At 35.7% G+C, this 19,752-nt stretch overlaps 1 protein-coding gene across 1 annotated transcript in view; it reads right to left on the reverse strand.

Annotated features, from left to right (window-relative positions):
• Positions 1 to 16,487, reverse strand: part of CDH8 (cadherin 8) — a 686,750-nt gene extending 670,263 nt beyond the window's left edge. Inside the window, exon 1 of the mRNA XM_082271081.1 lies at positions 16,102 to 16,487. The gene's annotated coding sequence lies outside the window, so the exon portion shown is untranslated. The remainder of the gene's footprint in view (positions 1 to 16,101) is intronic.
• Positions 16,488 to 19,752: the final 3,265 nt, after the last annotated feature.

A 19,752-nucleotide genomic window follows, 5' to 3' on the forward strand; every position in this document is an offset into this window, starting at 1 on the left:
AAAAAAAAAAAAAAAAGTGACGGAGGCACAAGAGATGGAGAGATATGCTAAAAGTCCTGTAGATATGAGATAAGACAGAAGAAAACACGAGACAGGTAACATGGACCGATCCTGGAGCTCTGTTCTTGTAGATTCCTTCTAGCTTTGGAACTACTTCCAGCCTTATGTTTCTGATTTGTATTGGCTGACAGCTCTGCTCGGAAAGCCACCGTTACACATGTTCCATGCTAACCTTTTCCTTTTAAGAGGACTCACTTCTCCCACACAAGATGTTTTCTCAATAATGAATTAATATGTAGGCAGCAACGTTTCCGTAATAAGCAACTGCAAGAGGACAATCATGTTTATGTATGTTTTGTGCTGGGAGGGTACTACACAATATAGTGTGCCCTTCAGATTCAATAGAACCTGACATATCTGACAAATGGAATTGATATATATATTATATATATATGTGCCTGTATTGTGCTACACAAAAGGCAGAATTGGAATGAGCAGACAAAAACAACATCTAACATGCAATTATCCACTGAATGGGATTTCCAAGGAAACTGGACATCCCTATGTCTGCTCCATATACTACATTATAGTAACACTGAGGCGTTGGGGTAATGTACAAAAATATTCACTACATGCATCAGAAAACTAATTTTCTTCATGACCTGTAAATGCAATGGTTTTCCAAGGCAGCCCTTCTCAACCTTTTTACCCCAGGGGAACCCCTGAAATAATGTTTAATCTCAAGGAACCCTTACTAAATCCAATTCATTGAGGGTCTATGGAAAATGATCTTATTGGTGGTCAGTGAGAAGAATGCAACCCTTAGTCCCATCTTACACAAGTGGACCTTTTTTTCTATTTTTCATCCATCCATTGGCGGATGAAAAACAAACATCAATGCATTTCTATGGAAAAACAGATTTAAATGGATGATCATTCGTTTACATCCATTTACATCTGCTTCCGTCAACACTCGTTTTTAAGAACCAATTTAAAACTCTATTTTTTCTTCAGTAAAAAAATAAAAAATAAGATCGGACAAAAAATAGATGTAAATGGTCAAGATTTGCATGAAAATATGGCTCCAGGAATCAAGTAGTTAAGGACTCTAGCTGGCAGATGTAAAAGCAAATTAAAACACATGAAAAACTGATGACAATCTGATGTAAACTTTGTCAATTTTTCTTTTGAAAAAAACGTGACTGAACTGATCCAACAAATGATCCTCATGTGTGAAAGGGGCCTAAAAGCGGTGGTCAGAATGCCACCATTACGGACAGCTAAATAGATAAATTGGTGTCATGCTGTTGGCTTTGCCTAGTGGTGTTGGCCCAAGAACTATACAGATACATCAGATGATGTTGGCTTTGCCTAGTGGTGTTGGCCCACGAACTATACAGACACATCAGATGATGTTGGCTTTGCCTAGTGGTGTTGGCGCAAGAACTATACAGACACATCAGATGATGTTGGCTTTGCCTAGTGGTGTTGGCCCAAGAACTATACAGACACATCAGATGATGTTGGCTTTGCCTAGTGGTGTTGGCCCACGAACTATACAGACACATCAGATGATGTTGGCTTTACCTAGTGGTGTTAGCCCAAGAACTATACAGATACTGTACATCAGATGATGTTGGCTTTGTCTAGTGGTGTTGGCCCACAAACTATACAGACACATCAGATGACAATTATCATTAGGACAATCAACCAAAGTTGAAGGAACCCCCCAGAACTCTTTGGAGGAATTCTAAGGTTCCACAAAACCCTGGCTAAAAATGGCTTCTCTAAAGCCAGCCATACATGGATCAAAATTTGGCCAGTTGAGCAGGGACCAGACTAATTTCTATCCATGTATGGACAAGCTGGTTTTACAGAAATCAATCTACAGAACAACTTCTGTACAACGAGACCATTAGAAAATGTTAGGATAATTCCAAGGGAAAGGGAAGTTTCCCTGCCATCAGGACACAATAGCTCAGTGGGAGTGATTCCCCCATCCACATCAAGTGTGTGGATGGGGAAACTGTGTCATTTTCTTCTATGGTTGAATGAAAAAAAAAAGACTAAGGTATAAGCTGCCTTTGGAAACAGTTAGATCCTTTTGGACCTCTGTCCATCCAGCACTTCAACAACAAGCAAGGGGTCTTGATAAAAAGTTTTGGGAGGTGGGGAACCTTCTATTTGGCTTCATGAACAATGCACAACTACCACTAGCATTTATCTTTTGGAGGTTAATTCAATCAAAACTGATATTTCTATTTTGCTACATGCTGGAGAATTAAACACATTTTTATACTTTCAGCATTTTATTTAGATAGGCTTGAGTTTCGGGTCCGAGACCTGCTAAAGCAATTATAAGGTGGTCCAACTCTCCCTATTGGATTTCTTACTTATTGTACGTAATGGTGAGTGCATTAAAGTATTATTAACACCCCGAAACAAAAAGTATTATATTGTGGTGGCTGCATTCGTTTTCTTTTTTAGGCTATTCTTTTGCAACTTCCTTTAACAGACCAAGCTGTCCAGCAAAAGTGCCAGTCAGAGGGATAAGACAAACCATGTAACACTGACATGGGTTCTTACAATATTCATCCTTTATTCATATATGTGAACCTTTATCCCAAAAGGAAGAAAAAAAAAACGGTTTGCTGTAACTGCTTATACCCTCCCTCAAGACTGACAATGCTGCTGTCCAAAGATGTCTCCTTGGTCCTTCATTAAGAGTGGAGACATCCTAGGACAGGAAGTGTGTTACTGGCTGGATCACAAGGTAAGGATAAAGGGGAAAAAAAATGAAAATAAAAACACTCTTTCTTTTATATTGCTGATAATGCAATAACTTGCTTTTGTCATGTTGTTATGTCACCTATAAAACTTAATAAATAGATAAATTAAAAATAAAAAAAAAATTAAAATAAATGCAGCAACCACATTAACCACTTGTGTACCGAAAGATTTTCCCCCTTAATGACCAGGCCATCTTTTGCGATTCGTCACTGCGTTATTTTAACTGACAATTGCCCGGTCATGCAATGCTGTACCCTAATAAAATTGAAGTCCTTTTTTTTCCCACAAATAGAGCTTTCTTTTGGTGGTATTTGATCACCTGTGAAATTTTAATTTTTTGCGCTATAAACAAAAAAAGAGCGACAATTAAAAAAAAAAAATAAATACATTTTTGTTTACTTTCTGCTATATAACATTCCCAATAAAAAAAAAAATTAAAATCACATTTTAATATCATTTTAGGCCAATTTGTATTCTGCTACATATTTTGGGTAAAAAAAAAAATCCCAATAAGCATATATTGATTGGTTTGCACAAAAGTTATCTCGTCTACAAACTAGGGGAAAGATTTATGTCATTTTAATTTCATTTATTTTTTTTTACTAGCAACGGCGGCGGTCAGCAATTTTTAGCAGGACTGCGACATTGCGGCGGATAGATAGGACCCCTAACTGACATTTTTGACAGTTTTGCAATGACTATATTGTTTTTTTTTTTTTTTTTTTTTTTTTATGTATTAGTGAATTGCAAAGTTTCTTGGGGATCCTGGCACAGAAAAAAAAGAAAAATTGTGAAAAGGCAAATTTTTATTTTATTGCAGAAGTGACATGCTATGTCGTTTTTGCAGTAAAGCTTCTTACGTGCCTGTCTGCACTGTACACTGAGCTGCACATGTGCAGCTTAGTGTACAATTTTGGCAGCTGTTGAGATGAATGAACTCTCACACATGTGTGAGAGTGATGTCATCTTGGTCAGCCAATGACAGTGGCTGAAGATCGGCACCGGCTGAGATGAATGAACTCCTGCACATGTGTGAAGTGATGTAATCTTGGCCCAGCCATTGACATTGGCTGAAGATCGGCACCTGCTGAGATGAATGAACTCCTGCACATGTGTGAAGTGATGTAATCTTGGCCCAGCCATTGACAGTGGCTGAAGATCAACACCTGCTGAGATGAATGAACTCCTGCACATGTGTGAAGTGATGTCATCTTGGCCCAGCCATTGACAGTGGCTGAAGATCGGCACCTGCTGAGATGAATGAACTCCTGTACATGTGTGAAGTGATGTCATCTTGGCCCAGCCATTGACAGTGGCTGAAGATCAACACCTGCTGAGATGAATGAACTCCTGCACATGTGTGAGAGTGATGCCAATGACAGTGGCTGAAGATCGGTATCTGAAAGAAGATTGTCAGAAGATTTCAACACCTGGTAAGGGGGCTCTTGGCCACGGCAGGACTGGAGTGGAGGTGAGTATAGTTCTCCTTTAAGTTGAACATGGGGCTGCCTACATGATAGATGAGATAGGCAACCCAACAACCAGCTGAAGGAGCCCACATGGCAGACCAACAACACTTCTGCTAATTGCGGTAGTCATTTAGCATTGGCAGCTTGCAACAGGAAGTGTTGTTACTGGCAGGATATCCAGGTAAGAAAGTTTGTAATTCCCTAACATTTATATATATATATATATAGTCACTGCAAACAATATATCCCACATATTGCTGATATCTTATCTTAGCAGTTGTTAAGTTGTTAAAGTGGTTGTACAGCACATCTCTCTAAAGTGTGTACTTGCGTCAACCCAAAAAGTGTGGCTCCTGTCTGATCTCTCTTCTCTCTGCAAGAGTCAATTCTGAGAGTCTACCTGGACACCAGCCAATCTTGGAGACAGCCCTGCCCCCCCCCCCCCTCCAGCACACAGCAGGTGCTTGATAGCTTTAGTTGTTCATGTTTCCCAGTGAGTGAGTGCAGAGGAGGGTATATTTATTCCCTCCACTCAGGTCTCATATTACACTAAGCTCTCCACTCATGCAGTGCAGTATGATACATCAGATTGCCACCCCCGCCAGCTTGAGCAGAGAAAAAAGTCTTTGATCTGTGTATTTAGAAGACTGTCCAGGAAAGATAAACAGGTACAACTTATGTAGAAGGATGTGTTTTTTTTCTCTGTGTATCATCTGAGGCCAGTCACTTCAGGGGTATATGTAAGAGTTTATAACCACTCTAAGCAAAAGTGACAAGTAATTGCATTGAGCGACTAAGGGCTCCCTCTAGTGACTAATCTATCAATCTATAGCAGGGGTCTTCAAACTATGGCCTTCCAGTTGTTCAGGAACTACAATTCCCATCATGCCTAGTCATGTCTGTGAATGTCAGAGTTTTACAATGCCTCATGCGATGTGTAGTTCCGCAACAGCTGGAGGGCCATAGGTTGAGGATCCCTGATCTATATACTTAATACCACAACCAAATTATTGAAAGCAAGATTGTCAAATATTAAATGATACGAAAAAAAAATACTTTCAGACAATGCAGCCCATGAATAAAATGTAGATAAAATATAGATTAATTGTATAGATTAATTGTAAATAATTTTCCTTTAATTAGGCAAAGGGCAATGTGCAATAATCAATATTGATTCTTGATATTGAATATTGAATATTGAAAAAATCTGTTAGATTCTTTCGCTGATCTGAATTTGAAAAAGTGCGTATATCTGTTTTTACTCCTTGGCATAATAATATAACAAAGAAAATATACAACAATTTATATTAACCAATAAAAAATCAGCTTTTAGCCACCCGATAGTTAGCATTTTTTAATAGACTATTGTGCCCTACTGAACATCTTTGCGTTGCTTATTAAATTAAGTCGTACAAGCTTGTGGGCATGAAAGAAAAGAGCACACAAAGTAATATAATTGTGCTCTTAGAAAATCATATTTCAGTAAAACTCACATTGTTAAGCTAACCTGCATAGGAAGAAAGCATTCAAACAACTCTGTGATTTATAAGGAAATATCACGCAAATGCGGAGGAAATGAAACAATGGAGACATACTGTATGTCATAAAAATAATAATTAATATTCCATTGTCAATAAATCATCAGCAGTGCAATATCTGAATTGGCTATTCAAATCAAACTACTAAGAAAATAAGTTTTCAACACTGTGCAAGGGCACTGGCACAGAAACTTCTACAGGTCCAAGTGGTATTTTAAGCAAAAATGGATAAATAATTTAGTTTAGAACATGAGATCATTATAACATAAAATATAAAATGCACTCACTTACTTACATTTTCTATTGCAAGTGTATTTCTGGCTATAAAAATGAAAAGTGGAACTCCTGTAAAAACTTAGATTTGGATAGAAGGTTGTGGCGATTGGAGCTGCATCTGTTTTTAATTGCTGCTTTTAACTTCTAGATCACCCTTCATCCAATTTACAGTTTTACTATGACAACCAGAGCTCTTCTACAAAAAAAAAAAACACCAGCCTACAATAATAAGATAAAAATCAACAGCCCACCAAAGATACAATATCAAAAATGACTTTTTGCTGCAATAATCACCTTCAATTCAGAGTTTTCCCAGACAGTACTTTTTTCTGTCACTAGATGTCCTCATGTTTTTTGGCCAGTATCATTCAACCCCCTTCCTCTGAGCCCAACTCCTTCCTAACCAGCTCCTAGACCAGCGATGGGGAACCTTGGCACCCCAGATGTTTTGGAACTACATTTCTCATGATGCTCAACTACACTGCAGAATGCATGAGCATTATGGGAAATGTAGTTCCAAAACATCTGGGGTGCCAAGGTTCGCCATCACTGCCCTAGGCTGTGACTGGAGAGTGAAAGGAGGAGAAGAACAATGGTAAGTTCATCTCTCTTCCACTCTGCTTTCTCCTCCTATCAGCATGTTTATGATCAGCTCATGAACTGATTGGCTTCTTGAGCCCTTTTTGCCTTTCATGGCCTAGACCTACTGTAGAGGGACAAGAGGCTAACACCAGGTCAAATTTAGGTACTTAGACTATATTTAGTAATGCATTATTTGTGTTTTTTTTATAAATGTCTACAGTTCAACTTCCACTTTCTGCTACATGGATGAGGCTTGGGTTTGCCAATACAGGTGAATCCTGCAGATTCTATATTTTTGGGCCTGGCAAATTTATGTACAGATTTCTCTTAGATATATTTTCAAATTGTAATGCAATGCTTGGCCTTTGATCTTTGGCTAGCAGGCTTACAAGGGGCAGTAGAGGGACTTTTGGTTTGGCAAGCCACCAATTACAATAGGGGGTACAGCGTAGCCATAGTGTCAAGCTGTTGCAGGAAAAGCTTTAAGAAAGTGGACAAACTGCATAGGGAGAGATTGGAGTTAGGTAGGAAACTGTAATTTAATTCTGATTGCTTACTTTTGTATAATCAACCATTTTGCTTCAGTTTTTTCCTCTTTTTTTTATTATTGTTTTGTTGCTTAGTTTTTTTTTTCTTTTTTTCATTTAATTTTGTGACTTGAGGTTAGTTTTTTTTTTTATTGTTTTTTTTTTTTTTTTTTTTTTCAATAACTTTTGTGACTGTAGGTTAGTGGTCACTTTTAGCTGCTGACCCGTCTATGGCAAACTTTATTAATTAATTATTATTATTTTTTTATTTTTTTTTTTTGCTGCAAGACACCTTTTAAAAAATAGGGCATTTTTGGATTTCCATTAGTTTGGAGGTATACTGGTTTTTATTTTATGTTGTATGGGAAATGTTTTTTCTTTTTTTTTTTTGGCAACGCTTAGCTTAAAATAAAATACTTTTGTTTCATGGGTGGTATTTTGGGGTGTTCATCTCTTTTTTTTTTTTTGTTTGTTTTTTTTTATGTTTATAGGCTTTTTCAAGTTTAGGGAATTTACAATGGAACAATCACTTGGTCTAGGAGCTGCCTTGTCTTCACAGCAACCCCCTGCATCACAAACATAATAAAAAAACTGTGAAAAAATAGCGTGCACCTAAACCACCTCACCTTAGATCACTCACATTCACTACACACCCTTATTCTCATTAATAAAATAAAAGTTAGACATACACTACTTGGGCCTATTATCCCTGAATAAAGCTGTCCTGCTGATGGTCACATATACACTGATATAACCTCTGTAGTATCTGTAAAACCTTAGAGAAAGTATACCAAGTGAAGTGACTAGACTCAGGTGATAGACAAAGATGACATACATCCTCTTACACAAGTTGTACCTGTTTATCTGTGGCCATCCCTTCTCCAGATCTGTTCAAAGTACACAGACTTTTCTCAGCAATAGAAGGCCGGGGAAGAAATCAGATTTTTACACACACTGCAAAGCTAAAGCACAGGGCTCAGTGAAACCTGAAAGCTGAGTGGAGGGAATATACACAACCCCTTATACACAGCTGAGGCTGTCAGTCATCTCCTGTGTACTGGAGGGGTGTGGGACCATGACCCAGAATACTGTGGAGTTGGCTTGGACTAATATTAGTGACTCATGCAGGGGGAAGAAACAGCAGACACAAAATGACACAGCACTTTGGATTGTGGCTAGTATACGCCATAAAAGGATATGCTTTGCTCAATTTTTGCATGCCAGAGGTTTACAACCATTTTAATTCATAATGAGAACTGGATAGAAATTGCCTAGTGGGCAGGACAATTTTTTATCAGCAAGGAGAGGGACAGCTTCTGTAAGCTACCAATACCTATCTACCCCTCAAAATACGTCTGTTAGCATTTAATGAAAAATAATAAGTCACTCCCAAAACTACTGCTGCTGTATGTAAGCAAAACTAATTGTAAAAAAAAAAATTATGTTCCACAGTCAAATATGTGCTGCCATTATACGCTGCCATTGAAATCGTCTGTGAAAATTGTAGAGTCCTTTACCACCATGTAAAACATTAGGGCATCCTCCAAGCATGGTATTTTAAGGATGTGTGTATTTTCAATGCTTCTTACAAAGCTGCATGAAAATACTCTCTCATTTCTATATGGAATTTTTTAGATAAATGTTTCAGAAATGGGACATGACCTCCTTACCCCCCTTTGCAGTTTTCAGCTTCCCCTGCCTTTTTTGCAGCAGCTTACCTATTAGCCATAAAGCTGCCAGAATGTAACCCTCCCTTCCTATAGTCTTAAATGAGATTTGCGTCTAAGTTCGAGCTTGCCAAAGTTTGAACCAGATTAGCTGAACCCTTGAGAAATCAAACCCAAGCAGATTCACCCATCCCTATTCTGGAGTGTATTACCCATTTATTCCTGCAAACAATCCAGTAAAAAGCCAGTGCCACCATAACTCCGGTGTTATTGGCCCCCTAGTGGATACCCCATAGAAATACATGTTTGGAAAATGCTTGGCTATGCTCTGCAATGGAATTTCAGCTTACAACGAGCCTCTGCAGTTATATTCTGACTACCTAATAGAGAGTGGTTATCTCCATATAAACCCAAGATATATTTTCTGGGAGTAGTTCCACTATATAAATATAACTCATGTATAGAACACATGTGTTTTCAATCAAAGTTTACAAAAGACCTTTCCCTAAATGTCTACGTTGTTTTTTTTTTGTTTGTTTTTTTACATGTTCAAAATAAAATTGTTACCACTACTATTACTAAACTTCAGCATCCCATACAACAACAATAATGCCTTCTCTCTTTCTATTACAGATTGAACATACAACTATATTAAATTAATGTATAGATTTTTTTTTTTTTTACTCCAGAATACCATTTCAGCATCTTTTATGTTATTCTTCAAATATAAAGTGTCTCAGTTTCGATGAATCAATTGGTCAATCAATGCTGTAATAGAACTTGACAATTTATTGAAGATTCCCAGTCAGTGATACTTGTGCATCTAGTGCTCCTGACAGATTCAATGGGTAATTCTACAGCCCAACGCAGCAGTTTGAAGTTTAAAATACATTGCTGACTGGTATTAATTTGAATTAAAAGGAACTCAGGAAAAAAAAAAACATGGGAACTGCCACTGATGGCTTGTTTCTGAAGGTACGTTCAAGGTATGCCCTTTCTTCAGTTTACTCAATATTACTGAACTGAAGCATGCATATCCTTACTGGGTGTGTTGAGACAAATATAAAAAGTCCTGTCCCAACACCCTGGCTCCCCAAAAGTTAACAGTCCTGGAGTACGTTCCTTCAGCAGCGGACACTCCTATTAATCTGTGCTGATAGGCTTGCTTGTTTGCAAGGCAATGTAAGATCTTGTTTAAAATGCAAAGTCCACCATATTTAACGGTAAGCTGAAAGGTGATTGCTGATTATTTTCTATAATGTTATTTTGACGTTTAATCAACCCATAAATCCATTGAAGGTTCACTGGTAATAATTTAACATATTTTAGGGGACGCTCAGAAACAATAATGGAAGTCCGGTAAATATTTCTACTAATAATGGGAAACAATATAAAAATGTAGAGAAACTCAGCTGTAGAGTATCTTCAGTAGTTTTGTATACTCTAAACTGTCCATTTAACCATTCTCTATACGATGTAATGTTGTATTGAGATGACATTAGTCCCGCCTTTTTTTGTGTGCGATATAAAATGAGTTTCCAGTTCTGTAAATCCATCTCTCTATGTTCTGTTCTCTATTGTCTGCCAGAACTTTTACCTTGCCAACACCAATGCATATCTTGGCTTATTAACAAGGCAGAGCAAAGAGCAACGATAATGTGAAAAGTGCAGTAACCCATAGCAAACTATCAAAATCCATATTTTACTGATATGGATCCAGTAGCTGAAATGTGTTACGGGGCACTGCACAATGTCCTTTCTCTTTGAACGGCCTTATGAAAAAAGCCAGCTGCAATAGTAGACTCACGAGCTGGGCATTTTTTGACTCAATGAATGAAGTTAAGAGAAAATAAGCAGTAAAATCTTTGATCAGAGAGCAGTCAGTAAAAAAAAAGCATGAATGGGATATTCATGTTAATCATTTCCCTTTTGGGATTAATAAAGTATTCTGAATCTGAATCTGAATGTAATGACCATAAATTTTACATATGTAGGTCGATACAAAAATATAACTTCTAGAAGACATACAATGAATATAGACTTAATTTTTCCTCTGTTCTTGTTATAGACAGCTAACCCTCTGATTACCATTTAAGGATAAAGGTTCACTATAGACACCTTGCTCTTTATTTGAAAGAAGAAGATTGTTTAAATCTAGGACATACATTTATATTACGAATTTAGATGTCTGTTGGGTTTTGTTTGTAATGGTGTCCAAACTACAGTAACTTCTCCTTCATCCTTCTGGCTGCTCTAAACTGATGGCAGGAGGCCTCTGTTGGGTTGCTTTGGCTCACCACCCATTGGCATTTTTAAATAAACTCTCAAAAACATTGCATCTTCTGCTTATTCATACTTGGAATTTTGCTCAGTGGTAGATATCTATTGAAAAGTAGTATATATAGCCACGTGTTCCTCGTGTATATCTTTGTATTATAAACACTCATCCAATCACAAATTTGGAATACTATCTGTACATCATTGATAATTATAGGTAACACAGTGAGTGGTAATGCACTCCGTTGGTTAACCAACCTCAATGTGTCACTGTAGTGTTTTACCTTTCCACTGAAATAAACTTGTCTATGAAGAAAGTCTACTAGAAAACCTTGTTTGTTGGAATGCTTCCATTCCTACTTTAAGGTGCTTTCATTCAAATGAAAGGGACCAGTTTTCACGGGAACTTTTAAAGCCATCTATGAAAACAGATTCCCAGCTCATACTATAAGAGTCAAGCTTTTTTTAGCTAATTTTGAAGGTCCTTAGATTATGCTGAACTTAGTCCATGTTGGACAGCTCAGTAGGCAACCTGCTGAAGAGCACACTGCTGTATTGTCAATAACCCAACTCACAAGCTTGTTGTATAGATTTTACAAAATGAACCATTTGATCCAACTGGCCAGTCACCTTTGACAGCAAGTAACATTTTTGGATCTGTTTCCTTGAACATCAACTGTCAATGACAAAGTAAAGACGAAGCTGAAAGCTATTTCAGGCGGGAACCCACCGAAACAGGAGAAATGAACAACTTGACACATTAACATTTTCAGCATTACAAATAGTCTTTGTTTGATTGCCTCTTTCAAGCCAAGAATATACACCGATTAGAGCTAAGCATTTAATCTAGGTTGCCAACTAGGATTCATGTGTAATATATTTTTTTCTTCTTCTAGAAGACATTCTATAAGTAATTGCAGTCACTATAACCAGCCTGAAAAGTTCAATCACATCAGCGGTGTAGTAAACATAATGAGAAGAGATTTTTACATTTTTCACACGGCTTAATAATAGTCTTTGTTATACCCAGAGCCAGCTGTTATAGAAATTGAATGTACAACATTCGAACCCCCTGCCTTTGCTAACAAACTTCAGATCAGTAGCTTTGTTCCAGCCAACACTCAGAAACCCGTTGAGCTTACTATTTTCTGTTGTCATTTACGTCTAGAGAATTAAACTTTAGTTCCTTCCCTACAGGGCCTTAAGAAAAAAAACTTTGAGAAAGTTGTGATGAAGATATAATTATGGTATTACAACAAGGTAGGAAAAAAAGATTGCACAAAAGAATTGTCCTTTGAGTGTTTGGGGGCCTCTTACCAATAAAAGGGTCTTGAAACGTAGGCTGCTCTTCATGGTGAGTGATAATACCAAGTAATATATATATTCCAATAAACGTGCTTGAGTAACAAAAGCCATTGATATTGCCTTTCATGAACTGAGATTGTTCAAGTGTAAACAACAGAAGGAACCCATTGGATGGAAAGTTTAATTTCCAACCATCTCAATCAAGACATATAAAAACACTTAGTCAATCATACCTAGGTCAAGAAACCTATCACACAAAGCTCAACAGATACAACTTGAAATTTCTCAGTTCTCTATTTAAAAAGAATGAAATATTTTGCAAGTTTGAGATGCTCTTTATGAAAAGCTCTTTTTAATAACATTAATAATATCCCATGAATTCCACACTGAGTATATAGATGATATATCTTTATCCCCAAATGACCCCCATAGTACGTACATCCAACTAATCATTTATATCTGCCATCTGTTCCTGTTGCCTTCCAAATCAATTGTTAATAATTCATCTTAATTTTATTCCAACTTGAATAAAAATAACCTTTCCAAAAAAATACCAACAGCTATATCACACAATTCACTATCAGTGTATTTTGTGCCTATTAGGTACTTACTTTTTTGGAAAATCAGAAGAAGAACCTCTAGACTTTGGACAACCTTATAATTTACTTGTGATTTATCCAAACATTTTGCACGTAATGCATGAACAGTGTAATATATTCCTATTACAATATTTACTTTTTTTGAAAATCCGAAGAAGAAGGACCTCTAGACTTTGGACAACCCTATAATTCACTTGTGATTTATCCTAACATTTTAACTGGTGGCCAAAGTCATCTGTGTTCCTCGAATATGTATGGTGACCTAACTGACCTACAGCCCTAGAAAGGACCTACTTGCCCCAGAGATCTCCAAACTATTATTTGCAGACTCATTAAAAAGCCTGTAAACTTGTCGGGCGTCCTGTGAGTATTCCTTGACTGTCGAGCAAAGGCGAAGAATCAATAATTACGAAGCAGATGACAGACAGAAAATGCCTTCTTTACAGGTATGACTCAAAGACTGTTCTTTAAGCTGTCACAACAGAATCATCCTTTTTGAAAACTTAAGGTAATGGAAGGCAAAGGTTAGCTCTTTATTAAATTTAAAATGTGTCCCAAAACTGGTTACTTAATTTACTGGATTTAAAAAGAAAATAGGTGTTCATTGGCCATTTTCCAATATTCCCAGGAACATGTTTTTCACAAAGCAGTCAGAAGAATCACCCCTTTTAGCATTTTAGGTAATAGAAGGCAAAGCTAAAGCTTTTTTATTTATTTATTTTTTTTATTGAAAAAGTTTCCCAAAACTGGTTACTTAATTTACTGGATTAAAACAAAAACAATAAAAAAAGGAAAAAAATGGCAGTTGATTGGCTGTTTTCCAATACTTCCATAAATGTGTTTTTTATTTTTATTTTTACAAGAATCCTTCTTTTTTTTTTTTAAGGTAATGGAAGGCAAAAGCAAAGTTTTTTTTTTTTTATATTTATTTTTTTTTTTTATTATTATTCTTTTTACAGGTATGACTCAAAGACTGTTCTTTAAACTGTCACAAGGATAATCCTTTTTGAAAACTTAAGGTAAATGTATATTAAAAAAAGTCTCCTAAAACTGGTTACTTAATTAACTGCATTTAAAAAAAAAAAAAAATAGTATAGATGAGTGTTGATTGGCCATTTTTCAATATTTCCATAAAGGTGTTTTTCACAAAGCAGTAAACCCTTATCATTTTAATATAAGTCATCATATAATAAAATAAAATGTAGCCTTTGGCCTTCAATTGCTTAAGAAAAAAATGACTGTACAGTTGAGTCTATTGGAAGTAAACCACTGTGTTGCCTAATGATGGCACACTTGTTATTTGGCTGTATCCAAAATTTACATTAGATACCGAAAGCACCTCGATATGGAAATGAGACGCACGTGCGATCATAAAATATTTATACTTTTTTTTTTTGTCTCTCCTAGTTACACCTGCCCTTCTCTGCCATATTATCTTCTGAGCATCAATTAAAATGCAGCAACACGTCTCAAATTAAATCGATCTGAGATGTATATGTAGAAAGACCCAAGAACGTCCCACATTTGATATTCAGCCGGCGGTGACATGCCAAAAATAATTAAAGAAAGGACAGACCTCCAGTGGACACATCAAATCCTAGTGCCCATGAAGTAAAAAAAAAAAAAAAAAATCCAGGAGTGAATTTTTGGCTGTAAAATCCCTATGGATACGAATAGTAATGAATCTATATTTATAGAATTTTTTTCAAAGGTTTCGGAAAAAAAATCGGTACTGTTATTTGAATGCCAGTTCTGAGGACCTAGTGAGATGTAAGCAGCGTGGTGCCGGTGCTAATTTTTGAGTAATGTTTTATATATGGCTTCTGTGATATAAAAATGTGATAACCAACTTTTTATCCATATTCAACCTACCTGAAGGCTCAGCTTGAGCTTGGAATTACTGAGTAGATGGATAACTAGGGACAACCGGTAACTCCTTTAAACTGCATGCAGTCCCTCCAAAAAAATGGTTGCAACCCAGAACTCCAACAGGTTTCAAACAAAATTTTGTAGACACTTCTCATTTCCTCTTAGAACATCTTTAAATATTGGCAACTTAACCTGCACAGAAACACGTAGGCTTTTCCTCTATTCTGCAAACCTGTTGGAATAGCAGCCTCTCCGTGCTTCCATGTAGAACCTTTCCATACAATTTGACGTACTTTATTATGACACTTTGTGCATGGCCCTTTCCTTCATTTTTCCATAATTAATTCAGATGCTTATCTATTGCAGTGCTCTCCAGATTTGCATGGTGCTGCAGCGGCTTAACCCTACAGCTGCTGCAGCTCTGCACAAGAAAGTGTCAATGGAAAAAGAAGGAGAATAGACACCGGGCTTGAGCTATATCAATGGTGGGATTCCAGAATCTGTTCTATTGCACCATCAAGTGTCATCAACGCAAGACGTTCCGTAGTGCACAGGTCCCTAGATGCAACAGCCGGAGCGGAGCATTAAGCTCCAGGCACATAAGGCTCCGTCTAGCCACCACTTCATATTTTAATGATGTCTCTAAGCTGTCAGGGATAAGTTTTTGGATTTCTGGGGGTTTTGTAGGCAACCAAGGAAAGAGAGAGAAAGAAGGAGGGATGAGGAAGGAGAGGAGGAAAGTACCTGCCACCTACAGCTAGAATCTAACAAGCAACTGCAATCAAATTAGAATATCTAAATAGTCGACTCCAAGCAAGTGTCATGCAGTAGGTGTAAATCTTACAGGTCCTCTCTAGGCATCACCCCACCTGTTCCCTCTCGATCTGAAGGATCCCCTTAGAGTGATCTCCATCAATTTACATAGGAGGGTCACCAATGATATTTATTCTCAGCACGCAAAAAAAAAGGCAAACCATTTCAGGACATGACGGCAAGCTGACATCTGCTTGGAATGCAAACAGTGATTAAATGTAGGGGGGGGGGGGGTAGTAACGGAGGACTCTGCATCACTATCACACCAAACTCTGATGGACCTTATACTGCAGGATGACCCTAAGCAGCCGCCTTAGCCATAAGAACTCAGAGATCAGATGAGACCCCTAAAAAGTGCTGCACAAATAAAAAGGAAGGTTGGTACTTACAGTGCCAGTGATCAGTTTATTCCTCCGGCCAATAAAAAAATAAAATAAGGATTGACTTCTAGTAGTGCCAAAGCTGGATTCTGGATAAGCCCCTCACTCAGCCAGGCTCCTGCGCCTTTTCATAGTGATGCACTCTCTTCTCCGGCTCTATGGGTCCTGATGAATAAGATGCAGGTCTGTGTCTCCGCACATCAGCAGTGCATTGAGAAAGGGAGAGAGAGAGAGAGAGAGAGAGAGCAAAGGAAAAAAAGAAAAAAGAAAAGCACACGCAGACAAAAGAGGCGAGAGGGATATTCCCAGTAAATCCTCGAATTTTATCAGTGAGCTGCTCCAATGTGCCTGGCTGCTGAGCAAAACAGTGAAGGGTTTGAGAAAGTGATCTTACCAAGAGCCTCCCCTGTCAGCTCTTATTGGGCTGCCAGTCTGGGGAGGCTGGTCCGTCGATTGAACATTCATGGATGCTTTTTCTTTTTTTTTTTTCCTTTCCTTCTCTTTTCTTCTTCTTCTTTATTATCATTTCAAGCCAAGCGCCCAACTTTTCTTGTCATTGTTCATTCAATCGTTGTCCTGACGGAAGGCAGGCGGCCGTTAACCCCTCAGGTTTCTGAGGGATTAGGCTGATCCCCCCCATGGGCTTGTAAATAATATCAGGGGGGTGTTATTAATTTATTGATAAGGATAAGATGTTGGAATGGCCAAGGGGTCCACCACTTGGGGGGGTTCGTTATTTATAGGGTCTCAGGGTGATTAACCCTTGCTGCTACGAGAAGAAGCGATGATGGATTGGCAGGGATAGTGGCAATGATCTGGCTATTTGTATAAAAATAAACAAATGAATACAACATCTAAAAATTAATTAAAATATATAAAAACAAAAAGTAAAATTAAAAAAATATATATTTAATCCAAAACTAAAAAAAAAAGAAAAAAAAGAAAGAAAATCAAAAAATAAATAAATGATCTGGCTATTTGTATAGAAATAAATACAAACTAAAACAACATCTAAAAATGAATTTAAATATATAAAAATAAAAAGTAAAGTTAAATTAAAAAAATATTTAATCTAAAACTAAAAAAAATCTAAAAAAAATCTAAAAATGAATAAACAAATATAACAATAAAAAAATCTAAAAATAAATAAAAAAACATAAATAAATATACAATAATAAAAGGGTCTCAGGGTGATTAACCCTTGCAGCTATGAGAAGAAGCGATGATGGATTGGCAGGGATGGTGGCGATGATCTGGCTGTTTGTATAAAATAAATACAAATGAATACAACATCTAAAAATGTATTAAAATATATAAAAACAAAAAGTAAAATTAAAAAAATATATATTTAATCCAAAACTAAAAAAAAAAAGAAAAAAAAGAAAAAAATAAATAAATGATCTGGCTATTTGTATAAAAATAAATACAAATGAATACAACATCTAAAAATGTATTAAAATATATAAAAACAAAAAGTAAAATTAAAAAAATATATATTTAATCCAAAACTAAAAAAAAAAGAAAAAAATCTAAAAATAAATAAATGATCTGGCTATTTGTATAAAAATAAATACAAATGAATACAACATCTAAAAATGAATTAAAATAATTAAAAATAAAAAGTCAAATTAAAAAAAATAATTAAATATTTAATATTTAATAAAAAATATTTAATCTAAAACTAAAAAAAAATCTAAAAAAAAAATCTAAAAATAAATAAATAAATGAATATAACAATAAAAAAACCCTTGCAAGAAGCGATGATGGATTGGCAGGGATGGTGGCGATGATCTGGCTATTTGTATAAAAATAAATACAAATGAATACATCTAAAAAGGAATTAAAATATATAAAAATCTAAAGTAAAATATAAAAAAAAAAAATATATATATATATATATATATATATATATATATATATATATATATATATATATATTTAATATAAAACTAAAAAAAAATCTAAAATAGATAAATGAATATAACAATAAAAAAAATCTAAAAATAAATCAAAAAAACTTAAATAAATATACAATAATAAAAGGGTCTCAGGGTGATTAACCCTTGCAGCTACGAGAAGAAGCGATGATGGATTGGCAGGGATGGTGGCGATGATCTGGCTGTTTGTATAAAAATAATTACAAATGAATGCAACATATAAACATTAATTAAAATATATAAAAATAAAAGGTCAAATTAAAAAAAATATTTAATTAAATATTTGATATTTAATACAAAAAAAATCAAAAAATCTAAAACAAAAAAAATTTCTAAATATCTGGCTATTTGTATAAAAATAAATGCAAATGAATAAAACATCTAAACATTAATTAAAATATATAAAATAAAAAGTCAAATTAAAAAAATATTTAATTTAATATTTAATATTAAATACAAAAAAATCTAAAAAAAAATCTAAAAATAAATAAATGAATATAACAATAAAAAAATCTAAAAATAAATAAAAAATATAAATAAAAATACAATATTAAAAGGGTCTCAGGGTGATTAACCCTTGCAGCTACGAGAAGGAGCGATGATGGATTGGCAGGAATGGTGGCGATGATCTGGCTATTTGTATAAAAATAAATACAAACGAATACATCTAAAAATAAATTAAAATATATAAAAATCTAAAGTAAAATTAAAAAAATATATATTTAATATAAAACTAAAAAAATATATAAAAAATCTAAAAATAAATAAATTAATATAAAAATAAAAAAATCTAAAAATAAATAAAAAATATAAACAAAAATACAAATAGATGACATTATAATAAATAAATGACATACCATTATTTTTTTAATCTAAAAATAAATAAATTAATATAACAAATAAAAATGTAAACCTAAATAAAACATATAAAAACAAATAAAAAAATAAATAAACTAAATATATATAAAAAAAATGTAAATAGATAATTGGGGGGGGGTTACTAAGACTGGAGCACCCAGAGTATAGTGCAGATGTGAATAGTAACCAATCAGGTAAGGCTCTATTCACACTTTGCAATTTAAAATCGCAGTCACAATTGTGGAGATTCTGCCTGTAATTCCACAACATGTAAGGCCCCTTTCACACTTGTACGACCTGAAATTCACGCGACTTTGATGCGACTTGAGGCCATGCCTGTATAATCGTGAGATCTATGGACCTCAGATCACATCAAAGTCGGACCAAAGTAGTGCAGGGACTACTTTGAAGTTGCACAGATATGAATGGCACTGATTGGAAGTCACAGAGTATGGCTTGTCATGCGACTTTGTAGTCCCAAATCGCAGGACAAGTTGCATAAGTGAGAAAGAGGCCTAACGCACATTTGGGTGCTATTATCCCTTAGGGTATGCGTCTAAATCTCCCTCGGCTCTGAAGCCCAATCTGCATTCGGATGGAGCTTCAGAGGCTGCTGACAGGTGGTGAGGAAGCGATGCAAGGCCTCCTTGCTGCAACCCAAATCCTGCCAACAATTGTGCTGCAGCTGTGTGCATTGCAGTCCGCCATCGCTTCCTCCCTTGCTGGACTGTGTAGTGTTCGGCATGCCCCCACCTGCCAATCGCTATATGCAACTTTGTTTTTTGCAGAAGTGTGAATTCAGCCTTAATGAACACGCTGAAGTTAGATTCTGATTGGTTACTCTGCACAGCTGCACCAGATTCTG

This window comes from Pelophylax lessonae, assembly GCF_965119305.1.
Source record: "Pelophylax lessonae genome assembly, chromosome: 10".
Taxonomy (NCBI): Eukaryota; Metazoa; Chordata; class Amphibia; order Anura; family Ranidae; genus Pelophylax; species Pelophylax lessonae.